We start from the raw sequence: 18283 nt of genomic DNA, 5'->3' as shown, positions 1-18283 counted from the left end.
TTACAAAATGTATAAGATCATAAAGCATAAATAAGAGAATGTGTAAAGTAGCATCACTTTACATATTCTGATTCTGATTATCTTGAGGGGTTTTTTGGTCAGATATGGAATCTAGACATACGCACATAAGGTTTTATGTACAATTCTTGTATACATACTGTGACACATACAGTTATTTATTTTATTTTAAAATGTGGAAAGAAATATATCTCAGCATGTAAACTGATAGTCATTGCAGAGCCCAGTCCTTGGCATGTTTACTGAAAAGTAAGCCAAATTGAGCTCAGTTGGGATCATTGTGTTATTCTTCTCCTTCAACCCAAAATACTAACCCCTTGCAGTTACAAGGGCATCTGGCCTGGTTAGACCTCTAAGCTCTTTCCCCTTTACACTTCTTAAAAGACACTTGAGTTCTGGTGGAGAGCAGAATTACTCCATCAAAATATTTCAGGGAGGAATCAAGTAGTTACACAAGAACAGAGGTGGCCAATGTGGTACCTTCCCAGATGCTGATGGACTACAATGCCTAGCATCCCTGACCACTGGCCATGTTGGCTGGGGCTAATGAGAGTTGCACTCCAGCAACATCTGCAAAGTATCCAGTGTGGTCTGACCCCTGCACTAGGTCTTGTTGTTTCATAATGGAGATAGGGGAATCTGAAGACTGAATCCTTCCCCTGGTGAAAAACTCCCAGTTCCAGCACTTCTCAAGTGGACACCATTGTCAATCTAAGAGGTTCATGGTGAGCTCCAGCACCTCTTTTTCTAGAAGAATGGCACTGACTATATGTCTCTTATTACTGTCTTCATACCACGCCTTTCACTGCTCCACATTATTGGCTGGCTGGCTGGCTGGATCCCTGCCATTGGCAGGGATCACAGGGGAAACAAAGGAAGGTCACTGTCAAACTGTCAATATTTTGTAGGACAGAGTCAAGTGTGTCCTGGAAATGTAGGTTTGTGCAGTTAATGTGTATGAAAGCAGTCCATTTCCCTAGCTCAATGAATCCACTTTGGGGGTGGGGGGGACACACACCAGATTTTTTGCAGCCTGGAACATGTCGAGGAACTGCACTGAAAAGTGTGGGATGGGCAAAGGATTGAAGGGAAGGCATATAATTGCTGCATGAGCATGTCAGAATGCATGCTCGTTGTCGTATAACAGCCTCACAAACAAATCAGAACAAATGCTCAATAGACTGGTTGTAGTCTAACCTATGCATAAGCTTTGAGCAAGCAACTCAGGGTAAATGCTTAATAGACTAGTCATGCAGAGGAGCCATAAGAATGCCTAAATATTACAGTAAGAGGAGGCAGGTGGGGGGTGTTGTTATTATTTGCAGAAGCTCCATGTCCACCATGTCTAATCCTGGCCTCCAGAAGAAGGGATCTAAACCAGGCATCCCCAAACTTCAGCCCTCCAGATGTTTTGGACTACAATTTCCATCTTCCCTGACCACTGGTCCTGTTAGCTAGGGATCATGGGAGTTGAAGGCCAAAACATCTGGAGGGCCGCAGTTTGGGGATGCCTGCTCTAAACCCAGTCTCTTCAATGCTCATATTCTACCTGCAAAGAGTTCCTGTCAAAGGAACCTTGCACCCTCACACTTGCATTTGTATGAAACAGTTCGGTTCCAAGATGCCATTCCACATCATTTTTCTGAACACATAATTTGGTCCTTGGGTATAAGTAGTAAGACTTGGGAAAGCTTGAGAGGCACTCTTTTATTGCAGTCGTATAACATCTGCCCAGATGTAAGCCCCGTGGAGTTCAGTGGGGCTAGGTCCTAGGTAATTTGGTATGTAGTCACCTGGAAGTAAATCCAGTTTGAACACAACTGTGTGAACATGTACAGGATTGTGCCAAAAAATCCATGCCACTCAATGTTCCTCGTAACATGAAAATGCATATCTGAAGTGTGCGTTTCTGGTATTTGCTGTTAGTACATTTAAAGGTGTCATACCACCCAAAAGTGAAAATGGAAATTGCATGGAAGGATGCCCTATAGGGCAGGATTCACTGAACAGCCACACCAGCAGAAGTTCTGCACAAGGACTTCCACTTGCACAACAGGAATTCCTCCCTTCTCTTTGACCCCCTGTGCCCCAATACTGGCTCTGGGGGAGTTGGGAGGACCCCCAGAACAGTGCCCAGGGGAGAAGGGGGAGCATAGTATTCCATCTGGCAAGCTGGAATCCTTGTGCAGACGGAATGATAGGAAGAACGCAACGTTGAGCTTTACCGGTTGATTTTGGTATGGTGTGTGCATGTTGCAAGCCACTTTCAACAGTCTGAGCTACTATGCAAAATATTTATATAGAACACATAAGCACTGATCTGACAGGTTAACAGACGTCTACTTATAAAAGTATTTATATACTGCCTTCTCACCAAATATCAGGGTGGTGTGCAGCAACACGGGAACAGGCACAATATTATAGATATATATCTAAAAGAAACAGTCAAAAAGCGAAAAATCATTAATCACTGGGACTATAGGGTTGAAAGAGGAAATCACCCCAGTGACAGGCTAAACGACATTAGACTCTATGTGACATGGTTGTAACATATCTGTGAATACTAGTAAACATACCAAGGCAAAATCTGAAAATTAGAGAGAGGAAAATAACATGTCTCTAGAATATAATCAGTTCAGCAGATCACAGCTTTCTCATCGAAACAAAGTCACACATTTTAACCATACTGCCTTTTTTAAAAGAAAAGAAAGGCAGGCAGGCAGAAATAAAAGGGCTTGCTTGCTTTGTTCTGCAAAGACACTGGTTTCTGACCTTAATTTTGATTTGCACCGCAGGGAATTTGCTCCCAGTTTTTATACACTTTGCAAAAGCACCCCTCTTCCCCTTAGCTGGACCATTAATTCCAAAGGGAAAAGCCACAATCTCCTTTTCTTTCCAGTTCAAAATCTTTCTCAGCCCTCCCTTGCTTTGCATTGTGACAATGTCTTCTTGGGTAGAAATGGATATGCAGAAACGGAACGAAGCACCCAAATGCTCGAAAAATACGCCAGAAACAGAATTTGCTATTGTTCGCCATGCCATTGTTCTGTTGGGTGCGTAAATCCACTGGTGGAGTCAAGTCCATCCAAGTGGGTTTAAACACACACACACACACACACACACACACACACACCACCTTTTTAATCTCTAAGCAAGATGTTTCTTTTCACTAAGGTTACTTTGTAAAGAGATCATTTGGTTCCCCACAATCAGGAACAGAAAGCAGAAAAGAAGCCCCGACAGCTCAAAAGAAAATCATTCTGGGAATGTGAGGTTTCTTCTTCCCCCCCCCCCAGCCCCCAACTCCTTTCTTTTTTTTCTTTTTGCTGTAAGACACTGTGATGTTTTAAGCGTATACCTAGTGCTTTCTTACACATGCTGAGTAACCAGGCTAATTAAAAAGCCCATACAGCTCTCGTTAAAATCTGTTCAAATTTTTGGAGCACCTGTTATAACAGAATGCCCACAGACATGGTAGTTCAGAGCCAAGGCACCTGCTACCTTATGTCTCGCAGTATGTTCGGTTTTAGACTGATAGCTGGGGGGGGGACCCACTTTTTGACATTTAATAATCTCTTAAGGCGATAAGAAATTAATCGGAAAAACTTGGGGAATTTAACCCTTCCATGATCGCTTCTTTTTATCGCACCTTTCTTCCCTCATTTGTTGTCCCCACCCTGAGAGCAGGAAACATAGACAGTGGATAGTGCAGGAGGTAGTTACATTTCCATTGAAACATCCATGCCTGTGCTATTTTTTTACATTTAGTCATCAGTAGGAATAACCCTCCATGCTGTTTTGATATTGATATGCTGATCTATTTAATATATGCAGCGTGTACAGCTTGCTTTATCTAAAGTATAAATTCTTAGACTGAAGTTTTCATACCTTGCCAACTTTTCAGCACTCCAGTAATGGACTGAGTTTGATGCGCTCATACAATTGAGGCTCATACAACAAAAAGTAATATTTAGAATATACTGGACCCCATTATGTTTGTTTTTAAAAGGGCTGTCTAAGGTATCTAATTGCTGGAGAAGCAGTAGGGCTAATGCTTCGCTAAAATGTATGTTTTTTCATTGCCCTACATTGAAAGCTTTTCGGCAGAAGGTAACTGAAACTATCAACAGAACTGTGCGGAACAACCTTACATTTACAGAGCAAAATATCCTTTTGAATTATATACCCAGCACAGGGAACCTTACAAAAGGACAATATGAATGGACTCTCCGTGCCCTTACCACAGCAAAAAGACTGATACAGATGAATTGGAAAAATAAAAATGCGGCTCCCTTCTACGACTGGATTGAAGACTTATACAAACTCACAACATATGAACAACTTGCATATAAACACAGACTTGCCATGGACAAATTCAATGAGATTTGGAATCCATTCTTACAAATACTGTAATTGGTTAAGATCTGGTGAAGTACAATAGGAACTTTGTAAAGTAAAAAAAGAAGATGTTTGATGCGCTCAAATATTGCAGGCTATATATTTATATGCCTATATATAGATCTATAAAGACTACGCCTAAGATATACTTGCATTTTCAAACACTGAGTTAATTGGAACAAAATGGGGGTGATGTTGCACAGCCCAATCTTCAGACATCTCTTCCTCTATGCTGATTAGGGATCACTCCCAAAGAAAGCCTGCATAGGCAATAAGCAACTATTTTACTTTTAAAAGACAACTGAAGGCAGCCCCGTTTAGGGAAGTTTTTAATGTTTGCTGCTGTATTGTTTTTAATATTCAGTTGGAAGCCACCCAGAGTGGCTGGGGAAACCCAGCCAGATGGGCGGGGTATAAATTATTATTATTATTATTATTATTATTATTATTATTATTATTATGCTTAGGACTTCAGCCTTAGGCTGATTAATTCCATTAACAGCAGTGAGCATTCAAAAGAAACACAGTATGAAGCAGGGCCAACACAACAATGAGGCATGGGGAGGCAGTCACCTCAGGTGGCAGAAGCTCCTGCCACATTGCCACTGGAGAAGCAATGCTGGAATCAGCACTGATTTTCACCACAATCTCATGAGATCTCACAGAGCACAAGCGATCTCATGAAATTTCAGAGCGTTCTCAAGAGATCCCACCAGAAATTGGCGCCAGGGTGCCAGAGGAGGTAGGTGGCGTGGCAAAGGCAGGGCGGGCAGCACGGCAGAGTGGAGAAGCCTTTGCCAAATCTCCATCCACTACCACTGCAGTGGCATAAGAAGGGTGAAGGAGAGACAGAGAACTGACTGACAGAGAGATGGCAAAAGAGGCATAGAACTGAGGGAAAGAGGGGAAAGGGAAGGTTCACATTGGCTGAAGGTGTGTGGAAAAGGAGCCTCAGAATTTGAAATGGTTTGTCTTAAGAGTGCCAAAGGGCCCAGGATGCTAAAGTGATGCCGGTAGGGATAAGTTGCACTTGTTCAAGTGAACAAAGCACCCACATCTTCAGGTGTACAAGTCATAATTAAACAGTTTCTTCACAATATAAAATGTCTGCCATAAGATGCAACTGAAAACAGGAAATATTGATGTTTTCAACATATCTCACCATCACCCAGAAGTGTCTAAAATTTCAGCTAGAACAGCTACTGTAATTGTTTTCAGATACTAAAAGTTCTTGCAAGTTCTAAGAAGTGTTAGTTGTGGGAATTTAGATACACACACACACATATATGATTTGGAGACAAATCTCAACAAGAATGCAGGTGATAAGCCTTTGTTAATGCCACTGGGACAAAATGCTGCAGCTACAGATTTCTGTTGATAAACAGATTTGTGAATCAATTAGTGGTACATAATTATCCATATCTCTCAAAGTGAATAACATTGTTTTTCATATTTTTTTTTGGATAACACTTTTCCAATGACAGAAACGGTTACAGGCCACAACCATTTTAGGCACGGCTAATTTGTATGTGACTGCCGATGTGCAGGTCCTTTCGGACCCAGAAGAGGGCGAAGTGGGGGTGGAATGAAGTGGAACGAGGCTGAGTGAGGCTGAGCAAGGCCAAGCGGGCTTATGCACATTCTGCCGACGTGTGCGGGGGCCAGAAATGGAAACCCTCGTGCAAAATGGCCGCTGCCTATGCTTTATGCTGGCTGTGGTGAGATTTGAACCAGGGATTTGCCAGTTTGTACACTTAAGAATCTATGCTTGCATACCCACATGGGAAGAGTATGAGCGCATGCTTTGGATATAGAAGGCTCTAGATTCAATCCCTAACATCTCCAGGTAACACTGGGAAAGACTCCTATTGTAGACCAGGGTTTTTAGACTGATGAAGAATGAAAAGACATTGATTATATAAATTACTGCATAGATTATGTATTTATAATCTATGCAGTAATTTATATCATCAACACATTGCATTTTATATTAGGATATTAGCATAAAACACTGACGACAGACAATGAAAGTTAGTTCCTCCAAGGGCAGGGTAACTTTCCCAGACCCTCCATTTTCCAGGGACAGTCCAAGATTTATAGAAACCATCCCAGTTTCAGATTTGATCCTGGAATGTCCTTAGGATGTCCCTATTTTCATCGGAGAAATGCTGGAGAGTATGGAGCTATGTGACCCCCCCGTGCCAAAGAGAGAAATAACTATACAACCTTTAGAAGACATCTGAAGGCAGCCCTGTATAGAGAAGTTTTTAAATGTTGGAGGGTATGCTAGGACTTCCCTGCTTTCATTGGAGAAATGTTGCAGGTATGGAGTTATCCAGCCCCATGAGTTATCTGAAAGCAGCCCTATATAGGGAAGTTTTTCTAAAGTTTAAGGTTTGATTGTGTTTTTATATATGTTGGAAGCTGCCCAGAGTGGCTGGGGCAAGCCAGTCAGACGGGCAGGGTATAAATAGTAAAATGTTGTTGTTGTTGTTGAATAGGATGTCCCTATTTTCATCGGAGAAATATTGGAAGGTATACTTTCCCTCCTCAGGGGAATCCTGAGCAGCACTAAATCACTGGACGGTATATGCTGGAGCTGAACCTCTTTGCCCAGGCTTTTGACATTTAAGATGTATCTTTTTTAGGACCTAGCCTATTCTTATGACTGACATTTGTTTTAAACTGTTGTGATCTGCCCTGAAACGTTAGGGTGAAGGGCCTGTAGTGAACAACAAGAACAATTCCTGGTGCCCTGAAGAGAAGCATTTCTTGTAGGGAGTGGAGCTATTTCTGCCACTAGGATCATGATAGCCAGCAATTTCCTCAGGTGTTGATATTTTCCTTCTCTTTCGCAAACACACAGAGAGGAAGGAGTTATGTAGCTAATAATATTTGTCAAGCATCTTGAAAAACTCTCTGGGTATCGTGGTTAATGAGAAGAAATGTTTAAATTAGTATGTCTTACTGTAAATGTTATATCAGTGTTAGAATGAAGGCTGGCTTAATTAAGCATTAAGTTAAATACGTAGCAGTTTTTTAGCCTTATTGAGCGGGGGAGGGGAATTACTATCTTCCTTTGCAGCACAGTTCCCTCTCTTTTTTGTGTGAGCTGTTTGGGTCACAGCTTACAAACCGTTATTAGGGTTTTTTGGGGGGGGGGAGCTAATATTTTGTCATGTTCTTGCTGAGGTGCTCAAAGGACTAGCCGTGTAATAATTGTAAAAGGACTTAATGAAAGGGTCCTTATAAATTATTATCGATCTGTCAAAATCAGTTTGCATTTGATACAAGCAAGAAACCTTAACATTCCTCAGCTGCCTGGTCTTTCAAAGTTGTACGTGGGTGTTTCATTGGGCACATATGCCTATAAGAGATACAGTATGTGCAGATGAATAAGGGGAAGAGCTTTTCACCCTCAGTGAGCCTTAATTTAAGTCCCATTGATTTCGATTGAACTGAACTTGCAGACATTATCTTCCAGGCATTCTCCTAAAAGCTCCATATGAGTCTCCTTTGAGCCTTTTGGCCATGATCTAACCCTGATTTACTGTCATGACCCTGGGATTGGACTCACCCTCTTCAGGGGCTTGGCTCACAGAAGACAGAGCTAGGTACTCAGCTAGAGGTGCTAGAGCTCCTATTTAAGCTTGGCTTGAGGTTGGCTGCTGCTGAAACAACTGAATATCAAACCTGAGCCATGCCCAGAGCTGTCCAGGGTGCTTGCCACCGTACCAGCAGACCAGTGACGGATCCACACTCATGGTTTACAACGTTAAAATGTGTTATTAAAATGTGACACCAGAGGGCATGGCAGAACAGTGAGCCGCTGGCAAAGGGAAGCTGTCATTAAACATTATAGAATGTTATGTTTAATAGCATTTAGAAGATCAATGTAGACCCAGCCCAGGAATCCTTAGATGAAGAGACTTCCTACAGCAGGGCTGGCTAATGGTGGGTTGTATATGGCTTGCAAGGGGTTCTTTGTGGCCCACACAGTCTCCCTGTACAACGGAGGCCATCACTCAAAACCGAACGGTTACATATACTCAAGAACGCCAGTAAAATAAACTGACTTAATTCTGTGTGTAGCATTTATTTCATGCATAAAACAGCCTGAGGAGGCTTGGCCTAGTGGGTGATAGAAGTGGTTAAGTGCCTCCTTACAACAACAACAACAACAACAACAACAACAACAACAACAACAACAACAATTTATTATTTGTACCCCGCCCATCTGGCTGGGCTTCCCCAGCTACTCTGGGTGGCTTCCAACATAGATTTAAAATACATTAAAATGTCACACATTAAAAACTTCCCTAAACAGGGCTGCCTTCAGATGTCTTCTAAATGTCAGGTAGTTGTTTATCTCTTTGACATCTGATGGGAGGGCGTTCCATAGAAGGAGATATCCGTCCATGTAGCCTTAAGATGGCTGCTGTAAGATCTTTGCTGAATAAACATTCTCTGGAAATTTTCTGACGAGTTCCAAATCATTCATTTTTAGGTGAGGTGTTTGAATGTGTAGTGGTGCTTCAGATTCAGGAGTTCTTTAATGATAAGGATTATCTGCTAGCTACTAGCAATGTTCCACCCTTGGTTTTTTTTCCTCCCAAAAAACATATTTATTTTTTATTTTAAAAAATTGTCCTCATAACATGTTCCACCCTTGTTGTCTAGAAAGTAAGGGGCAGAATCCCCAAATTATATTAGATCTAACCTATCTCACCACTTTTTCAAACATTAAACAGATTGTAAATGTTTTTAAATAAACAAACAAAATAGAAATATACTAATGGGAAAGCCAGAAAACAAATAAGTGTCTACCTGCCTACCAAAGCAAAGCAAAGGTGCAACTTGGCAGACACAACCATAGTTTCCCAGTGGGGAGAGGATTCCATCACCATGGTTCTATCGTACTCTGAGCCCTGCAAGAGTGTAAAGGTAAAGGTAAAGGGACGCCTGACCATTAAGTCCAGTCACGGATGACTCTGGGGTTGCGGCGCTCATCTTGCTTTACTGGCCGAGGGAGCCGGCGTTTGTCCGCAGACAGCTTCCGGGTCATGTGGCCAGCATGACAAAGATGCTTCTGGCAAACCAGAGCAACACACGGAAACACTGTTTACCTTCCCGCCGGAGCGGTCCCTATTTATCTACTTGCACTTTAATGTGATTTCAAACTGCTAGGTTGGCAGGAGCTGGGACCGAGCAATGGGAGCTCACCCCGTGGCTGTCGCGGGGATTTGAACCGGCAACTTTCCAATTGGCAAGCCCTAGGCTCGGTGGTTTTGACCACAGTGCCACCCGTGTCCAAGGGTAATATCCAACTAAATGATACTCAGAGTAGACCTGTTAAAATCAATGAACTTAAGTTATTGACAAACGTTGGATATCATCCAAAGACAGCATCTGGGACAAGTGTCTTCCTGCCGATCTTAAGCAAGAAGAATGGCTTTACAGAACGCTGCTCACATATTCTGATCTGCTAAAATCACAGTGTTTGAAAGAACTTCAAAAACAATCCCATCCAAGTCTGTGCACACTGGCAAGATTTGCTACACTTAAATATCCTCTGACAGATGCTTATCAAATTTCCTCCAGAGCAGACCTCACAACTTCCTAGATTAAGTTGTTCCATTATCCAAAATGTTAGGCATTTTCACGTTTCCCCTTCTGCACATTTTACATTTTTGACCTCTCTATTTGGTTTGTTTCTCCTCCACCCTCCTTCATTTGTTCTGGCTGCCAAGTGTGATAGAAGTTGTATAAATAACAATGTGTGACTTTCCCTTGTGTAAAATGAAGTTTGCAGGTCTTGTACTGGCCCTCCAGCCAATAGTAAATGCCACCCTGAAAAAATCAATCCCAATGTCAACCAAGGGTTTGTGATCACATCTATATTTCCAAAGAACTGGGGCTACAAATGCACTTTGACCTTACCATGGGTGAATGCTTCCAGCTGCTGAATCTTATCATTTCTAGTTATAGATGGAGACCTGCCCTTTCAGATTGTATCTCCTACGGTGTATATCCTATGGTTTATATCAGCTATAAAACACCCTGAAAGGACCTTTCTCTCACACAATTTGCTGAACTTTATCAGACCTGTTCAACAAACTTTTTTTGGTCTCCTTAAAGGAGTAGATGACTTTTCTGGATCTTAGAACGTCTTCAGCTGTTTAAAATATTTAACACACAGTGGCCCAAGGCATCATTTGCATGACATATTAGCACAAATTCCACAGGCAGTGCTGATGTTTGATTCACCTCACATAAGGCGGACAGTTCTTTGTTCTGCAGAATCTGTCATCTGATCAACTTAGAGAAGCAAAGGGGGAAATATTTCATAAATGGACCATGAATAGTTCATGCTAAAAGAAGCACTGAAGGACTTCAATCAAACAGTCTGATGCTGACACCGTCTTGCTCAGTGTCAGGGCAAAATTCAATAGACTTATTTCAGTGGGATTTCTCCTGGCGAGAGACCACAACCAGGTCAGCACCACTCATTAAAATGAATGGAAGCAAACACATGGAAGAAGTCTGCAGCAAACACTAGTCTGTGGCACTTCAGCATCAGTTTGCGGCACACAAACTCACTTTGACCCATATTGCAACTTAAGTGTGAAAGCATGAGAGCTGTTTGATGCTATAACTTTCACAATCTAAAGTGGAGATCATTAAAGCTGAAAATGTGTTGATGCTCTTTTCGTGGGAAGGCATGTAGCAACTCAGTTTGGAGCATAGCATGGTCAAGACGGGGGGCTATAAAACAGAAAATGTTAGACTGCTGACCTGTGGTACAAAAGCCTGCCTACTCAATGTTAGCGCTCAGATTTCCTTTTTGCTCTTTCTTTGGGTTCCATCCTGTCGTAGGCAGGAAGTGAAGACATACTAAGTGATTTATACACAGAGGTGTGCCTTTTGAAAATACAGCTAGGGGTGCTTGTGAGTACCAGCAAAGTGAATTTGCCCCCGATTCATGATTGAGCAAAGGGCCAGTCAACATGAGAACTTCATTTATCTGGGACATGGCTGTGTGATCTCCTAAGGGGGCTGATCTAAAGCCGCTTGCTGCCTAAAGCACAGCAGCAAATCACCACCGCCATCGCTGCTGCCACCAAGTCCTCAAATTATTGTAGCGCCTGAAGCAGAAAACCCCACAAGCTCTTTCTCGCCCCATCCACCACAGCAGTAAAAATACAAGAATAATGATTTAAATAACTAGCATGCCCTTTCATGACACTCAAAACCAGCTACCTCATTCTGCCCTAACTCTTCAAACTTCAAGTCCGGTGCTTCCATGGAGCAGGGTGAAGGAAATGTTCAGAGATGTTGCTGCTGACTATGCTACTTTCAAGTCAACAAATCCTGAATTGAGTTGATGAAAAGCTTTCCTCTTGTTTTAAGGAGGAGGACTTGATTTACACACAAAAAAAAAGAGTCGGGGGGAACACCTCAACAAATTTTAAAATTCATATAAACATCGTAATAAAACTTTATCTCTGGTTAATAATAATAATTTATTATTTATACCCTGCCCATCCGGCTGGGTTTCCCCAGCCACTCTGGGCGGCTTCCAACAAAATATTAAAATACAATAGTCTGTCAAACATTAAAAGCTTCCCTAAACAGGGCTGCCTTCAGATGTCTTCTAAAAGTCTGGTAGTTGTTTTTCTCTTTGACATCTGGTGGGAGGGCGTTCCACATGGAGGGTGCCACTACCGAGAAGGCCCTCTGCCTAGTTCCCTGTAACTTGGCTTCTCACAGCGAGGGAACCCCAGAAGGCCCATGGCACTGGACCTCAGTGTCCGGGCAGAACGATGCGGGTAGAGACGCTCCTTCAGGTATACTTCTGTATTTCCACAAAATTGTCGTTACCATTGCTTAGTTGCTGTACAACTAAGTTCCATATAACCAATCTTCATCGAGGTTTAAAAACTCAAAAGAAACAAACATAAATCAAGAAGGTAATCCAAGTAAATCCAAATTCATTCAAAGGTAAAACTGTGTAGCTTAAGGCACAGCAGACATTTCATAAATTCTATAATGTGAAATGACATAGACATTTGAACAAGGATTTTGATTGGCTCTTGGACTATAAACATTACCTTATCTTTTTGTGGGGTATGTGGCTATATAGGCATACCTAAGCACCAAACTGATGGATTCTGCCACCAGCACTGACAGTACTGATCACTTTGGGGAGGTGGGGCATTTAATCCAACTGTGGTCCTTCCCCCTCTCTCTTGCCAAACTGGGGGAAATCATCCCACCCACCAGTCCTTTGTTTCCATCCCTCAGACCAAGCCCCACTTCTGCATAGGAAGAAGAACCTGGTCAACAAAAGAGAGAACTCTCTCTTCATTCCAAATTCAAGGTTTGTTAAGGACCAGGTCAGCATCGGGCAGGATGCAAATAGTATATAGTTCGACAAATTTGTGACAGTCAAAGTAAGCTGTGGCATAAGAATATTGATTCCACTTAAACTCCACTGCTATAGAATTGTTATATGAAGACTGGAGAATCATCACCATAAGGTGTGGGAGTCAGTTTTAGCAGAAGAAAATATTTCCATTTGTTTTGGAGCGGGAGTGGAAAAGAGCATTTTCCATGTAAATTCTGTAAATCTGTTCAATGATGATAAATTACTAGCTGGGGCCACAAGATCACCAAAAAAGCAGTTTGAGATGCATGAATTTAGAAAGAAAGTAGGCAAAAAGTAGTTGCTGCTGCCATCTGGTAAGTAAAATAGAGAGGTCAAGTACATTTATGGACTGGAGAGAAATAGATGAGAAAAATCACATAACAGATCCTGCTACATCTAAAGCTGCCATGTTCACGGGCAGGCTGGAAGAACATCTTATTTGTTTTTTCTGAACATAATTGTAGCTGAAACTGAAGAGGGAATCCGTTCGCATTTCCAAAGTTTAGGTAAAGGAGCTAAACAGTGTCATTTGCTAAGATTTTTAAAACACGATGCTACATATACTAAGGGGGATAATGACATGTTATGTGCAAATGCATGTAGCTGGGTCCTAGTCTCGCTTTTTAAAAATGAAAAGCTGCTTTGGAGGAGCAGAGACTGCAACATGCTTGTAGGAATGTAGGAAACTGCCTTTTACTGAATCAGACCACCGGTCTATCTAGCTCTGCTCTGAATCATCTGCACTGGCTGGGAGCAGGTCTCCAGGGTTTCCAGCTAGGGTCTCTCACAGCCCTACCTGGAGATGCTGGGGACTGAACTCAAGACCTTCTGCATGCAAAATAATAATAATAATAATAATAATAATAATAATAATAATAATAATAATAATAATGCTCCTGAGCTACAGCTCTTTTGGAAGCTTGTTGGGGTAATCAGCTGGAGGGGGCAATCTGATGTGCAGAAATAGCAGCCAAGGAATAGGTGAAGCATCCCTGCTTCTTCTTTGTTCTAAATTCTCTGCTTCTGATGCAGCTTTTCTTTCTTTTTCTTTAAAAAAAATGCACACATTGTTTACATGTAACGTGTAACTATCACTTGACTTCCTGCCCCAAAGTTAATACCAAAATTAGTATTCTTTGTGCATGTGTGAGGCAGCAAAAATTCCAACCCAGATCTCTATCATCTTATTTTGTTTTACGGGACTATTTATAAACCGTCAGCTCATAAGAAATATTGAGGTAGCGCATTCTATAAAATCATAAAACTAGAAAACCGTTAAATTCTAAAACCATAAAAAAACAGAACGAATGGCTTTAGAAGAACAAGGATATATGAAACTATTCCTCTGAGGAATCAATACTTTGTATGAAGAAATATGCATTACCAAATTACTTCTGCAACCGTCAGTAAAAACAGGATGAGAAAGAGAATACCCTACAAGAAATTAAGTCCATGGTCGTGCAGATAGTTACTTTGGTTTTTATAAACCTTTATGGTGCTTTAAATCCTGTCCTCATGCCTTATTTTTCTGATCAAATGTTACCAGAGTAGGGCTCTCTCCCCACCCATTCCCCACCACCGAGAGAGCTACCACCACCTCAAAAGGCAGAGATGACTATAATTCTGCAGTGTCCTTGTTTACAGAACACCTTTCTTCCGGTGAGTTGGGAGATACTCCTGTACTGTACAGATTTACTCTGGAAGCGTTAGAAGCTATTGATTTGTTCCCAAGAAATACCAGGTGCTGTTTCTTCTCTCTCATAGATAAATAGATGGATAGGCAGCTAAGTAAATACGTAGGTAGACAGATCACGATAGATATAGCTAACTAATCTCAAAGCTACAATTAAGAAACATGCATTTTGATCCTTAAGAAGAAACTCCCTTTAAACTGTGTATGAAATATTGACAATTTTTTTAAATTAAATAAATATTTGCTTCTACTATTATTTTTGAGGGTTACCACCTGTCTTTTTATGAACTGCAGCCAATATGAAGCAGCTTTAAGAGGTTATTATAGAAGGAGACTTCAGATTTAGTATTAGGAGACTGAGATGCCAGAAGGCTACAAGAATGAACTGTAGTGGCTTGTTGTTTAAATCTCCTGAACATGTCATTTGTTCACATGATTTGTGGCAAGGAAATAATGGATGGCCTTGTCTTTGTACCAGGGTGAATTGGGGAGAACCTTTCCATTTTAAAAATATTTTTCTACACATTGAAATCCATTGGGGGGGGAATCACAGTGTGTTTGTGGGGGAGAGGGGCTTAAATCGTGTCCTCCCTCAAAGAGGTGAGACCTGGCAACCAAACCCTTGTGTTGTGGGTGGGTATGATTGGATAGTCACAACATCCTATTTGTAGGTCCCTTGATGCTGGGGTCAATCTGACCAATGGGACACTAGCCAAAATGGATCAGGTAAAGGTAAAGGGGCCCCTGACCATCAGGTCCAGTTGTGACCGACTCTGGGGTTGCGGCGCTCATCTCGCTCTATAGGCCGAGGGAGCCAGCATTTGTCCGCAGACAGTTTCCGAGTCATGTGGCCAGCATGACAAAGCTGCTTCTGGCAAACCAGAGCAGCACACGGAAACACCGTTTACCTTCCCGCCGGAGCGGTCCCTATTTATCTACTTGCACTTTGATGTGCTTTCGAACTGCTAGGTGGGCAGGAGCTGGGACCGAGCAATGGGAGCTCACCCCGTTGCAGGGATTCGAACCACCGACCTTCTGATCAGCAAGCCCTAGGCTCAGTGGTTTAACCCACAGAGCCACCTGGGTCCCTTAAAATGGATCAAGTGACCTATATATGCCTATGCACGTGACCCTGAGCTTTCTCTCTTGGTCAGTGCATCGGAACACCTGCCCACCTCTCCCTATATTTAGGGCTTGCACGCTTGATCTTGCTATGCCGCCGTGTGTTGTCTGTCGTTGGGACAGGGGCACAGCAGGAATTTTCCCCACTTGGCTGATTGGCTGGTGCCATTTGGGTTTCGCCTGCTGCATAGTAAATCATCACAACTTGTAAGGTTGCGGATAGGCTCTGCTTCAGGTGATAGGGATGGGGGAACACTCTCGCCATCCCTACGTGAAGGGTATTCCGTTAAAGGAATCCAGGGACTCAATGGTTTGGTCAACCCTGTGAGGGGGTTGTGCCCGTGCCTGAGTCCAGGGGGACATCTGGGTGGTAGACATAGCATGTCCCCGGCTTTCCGCCATTCCAGGTGTTCACCCTAAGCTGACCTATGATGGAGCCCTGGGTCAGTGCTGCCTGCAAGGGTGCAGGGAGCCAGTTGAACCAGATGCAACCACTCACTTGCTGTAATCAATAAAGTTGTGGCCTAAATTCTGCCAAAAAACCAAACCAAAATTTGAGTCTTGTCTGAATTTATTTAAGGGGGAGGTTTGAAGGTCTAAATATGCAACTGAAGTTGGAGTCCAGCAATGTGTACAGAGGAGGGGAAACCAGGGTGATTCAGGGTCTGAAAACTAACCCCAATGAGGAACAGTTGAGGGAGGAAAAGAGGAGGCTATCAAATATCTAAAGGGCTGTCACATGGGAAATGCAGCAAGCTTGTTTTCTCCTGCTCTGGAAGGTAGAACCCGAACCAAGAACCCGAACCCATGGAGAGGACTCCCCAAAGAATTTGTACAAATGTAGAGCCCAAAAGTTGCCTGATAAATTTCTAGTTTTCTCAGGGACTGTCACAACCTTCCAAAGTAATCTGGTGGAGATAGGCAGGCTTTGGGCAATTCAGAGGAATAATGATTCCTGACAACCAGCTTATTAGCAGAGACTATAACTCTTATTCCCTTCAGTGGGACTTGTGCAGGACAGCTTCATGGTAGATCATGCCTTGCCTCTGATATTTTTAGGGCTGTAGAAAAACCTAGCATGATGAATTTGAAGACAGATTATAAACAGACTATGGCAAATGCCAGTGAGTGAAACCAGCGAAAACCATAAAAAAATAAGGATTTCTGTATTCCTCACACATCTTCTTTGAAGTCTGGATTTTTCCTTCCGTGGCCTTGTCTAGAGAAGTACAAATGATGGATGCGTGATCAAAGCTCTTGTCTGAATCTGCAGGCGCAGTGCAGATTGCACCCAGATCCCTTCCCCTCCTCATAAATTAGATTGCTTTCCACTAGAACGATGTTCATTGTGTAAAAACAAAGGCAGCAATAAGGTTGGATTGCAAACAGGTAAAACTACATTCTTTGGCAAGCGAGGGGAAACACCCTGCTCTGCTTCCACTTGCATTCAGCCATATTTCTAATAAGAAATAAAGTGGGAGGCTCTTAGCAGTGGTACTGTCAGGGAAGGACTTTTGGGGGGGGGTGTCAAGGACCTCACAGTACAGGAGGAGCAGGATGGCTGCCAATCACAAGAGCTCTGACTTACCACATTTTGAAGTCAAGCATTGTTTCTCTGGACAGCCATTGCTTTCTTTTCAATCATAGATCCTTTGTTGCCTGTTACATGTTGCACTCTTTCTGTTAAAACAATTTTGGGAGGGGGGACCCAAAAAACTAAAAACTAAAAATTAATACACATGACCATCTTAACACAGGGATCTTATAAAGCCATTAAGTCCAAAATTACCCAAGCCTCCAAGTGCTACCCAACCATTGTTTGTTTGTTTGTTTTTGCTGCTGTAAGCTAGAAGTGGGATCAAAATATGGTTTCTGCACTTGTGTGCTTTTCCTGTATCTACTTCCAGTGGAGCATTTACCACAACTGCTTCCCAAGTGACTCAGGGGACTCCACTTTAAGCTAATACACACACTGTCGCTGTCTGAGGGAAATTCGTATCATTGTGGCATTGTTTCAGTTGGCGTACCAGCATCATTCTTGATCAGATAGTTCTGGGTCAGTCTTTTCTACATCTCTACAAGGCTACTTGTCCACCTTCCCCATTTGTACTGCTTTGGCAGTACAGGGCTAGAAGAAGTGCGGTGAGAGAGCTGAAGGCAGGGCAACATGCTGCGTTTGGGGAAATCTTTTGTTTAGGATGTCAAGGCCACAAATTCTTCCACCTACTAGGGCATGGGTGTGATGAAACTGTAACACTCTATATGTTATCAGATTCCAGCTCCCATCAGCCCCAGCCAGCATGGTCAATGGTCAGGGATGATGGGAACTGAAGTACAAACTCATCCTAAGGCATGGGTACCTGCAGGAATCTTTCCAGGGGGGGGGGCTGGTGGGAGCCAAAATGAAACACTGTAGGCAAGTCAGAATAAAATGAGAATAATGGTGTCTGTTCATTTCGCATTATGTCTCAGGAAATTATTCTCTCTTGTTCTTTTTTGTTCTTTTTAAAGAAAGCTGGAACCTGTGGATTATTTTACATATGGAAATCCCTCCTGGGGATACTTATGTCCAAGGGGCCATAGGTTACCTTTGAAGCACTCCTGCTGTTTTAACAGTCACATCT

The sequence above is a fragment of the Zootoca vivipara genome, chromosome 1, assembly GCF_965207765.1.
Source record: "Zootoca vivipara chromosome 1, rZooViv2.hap1.1, whole genome shotgun sequence".
Classification (NCBI taxonomy): domain Eukaryota; kingdom Metazoa; phylum Chordata; class Lepidosauria; order Squamata; family Lacertidae; genus Zootoca; species Zootoca vivipara.
Note: the sequence above shows the minus strand (reverse complement) of the source record.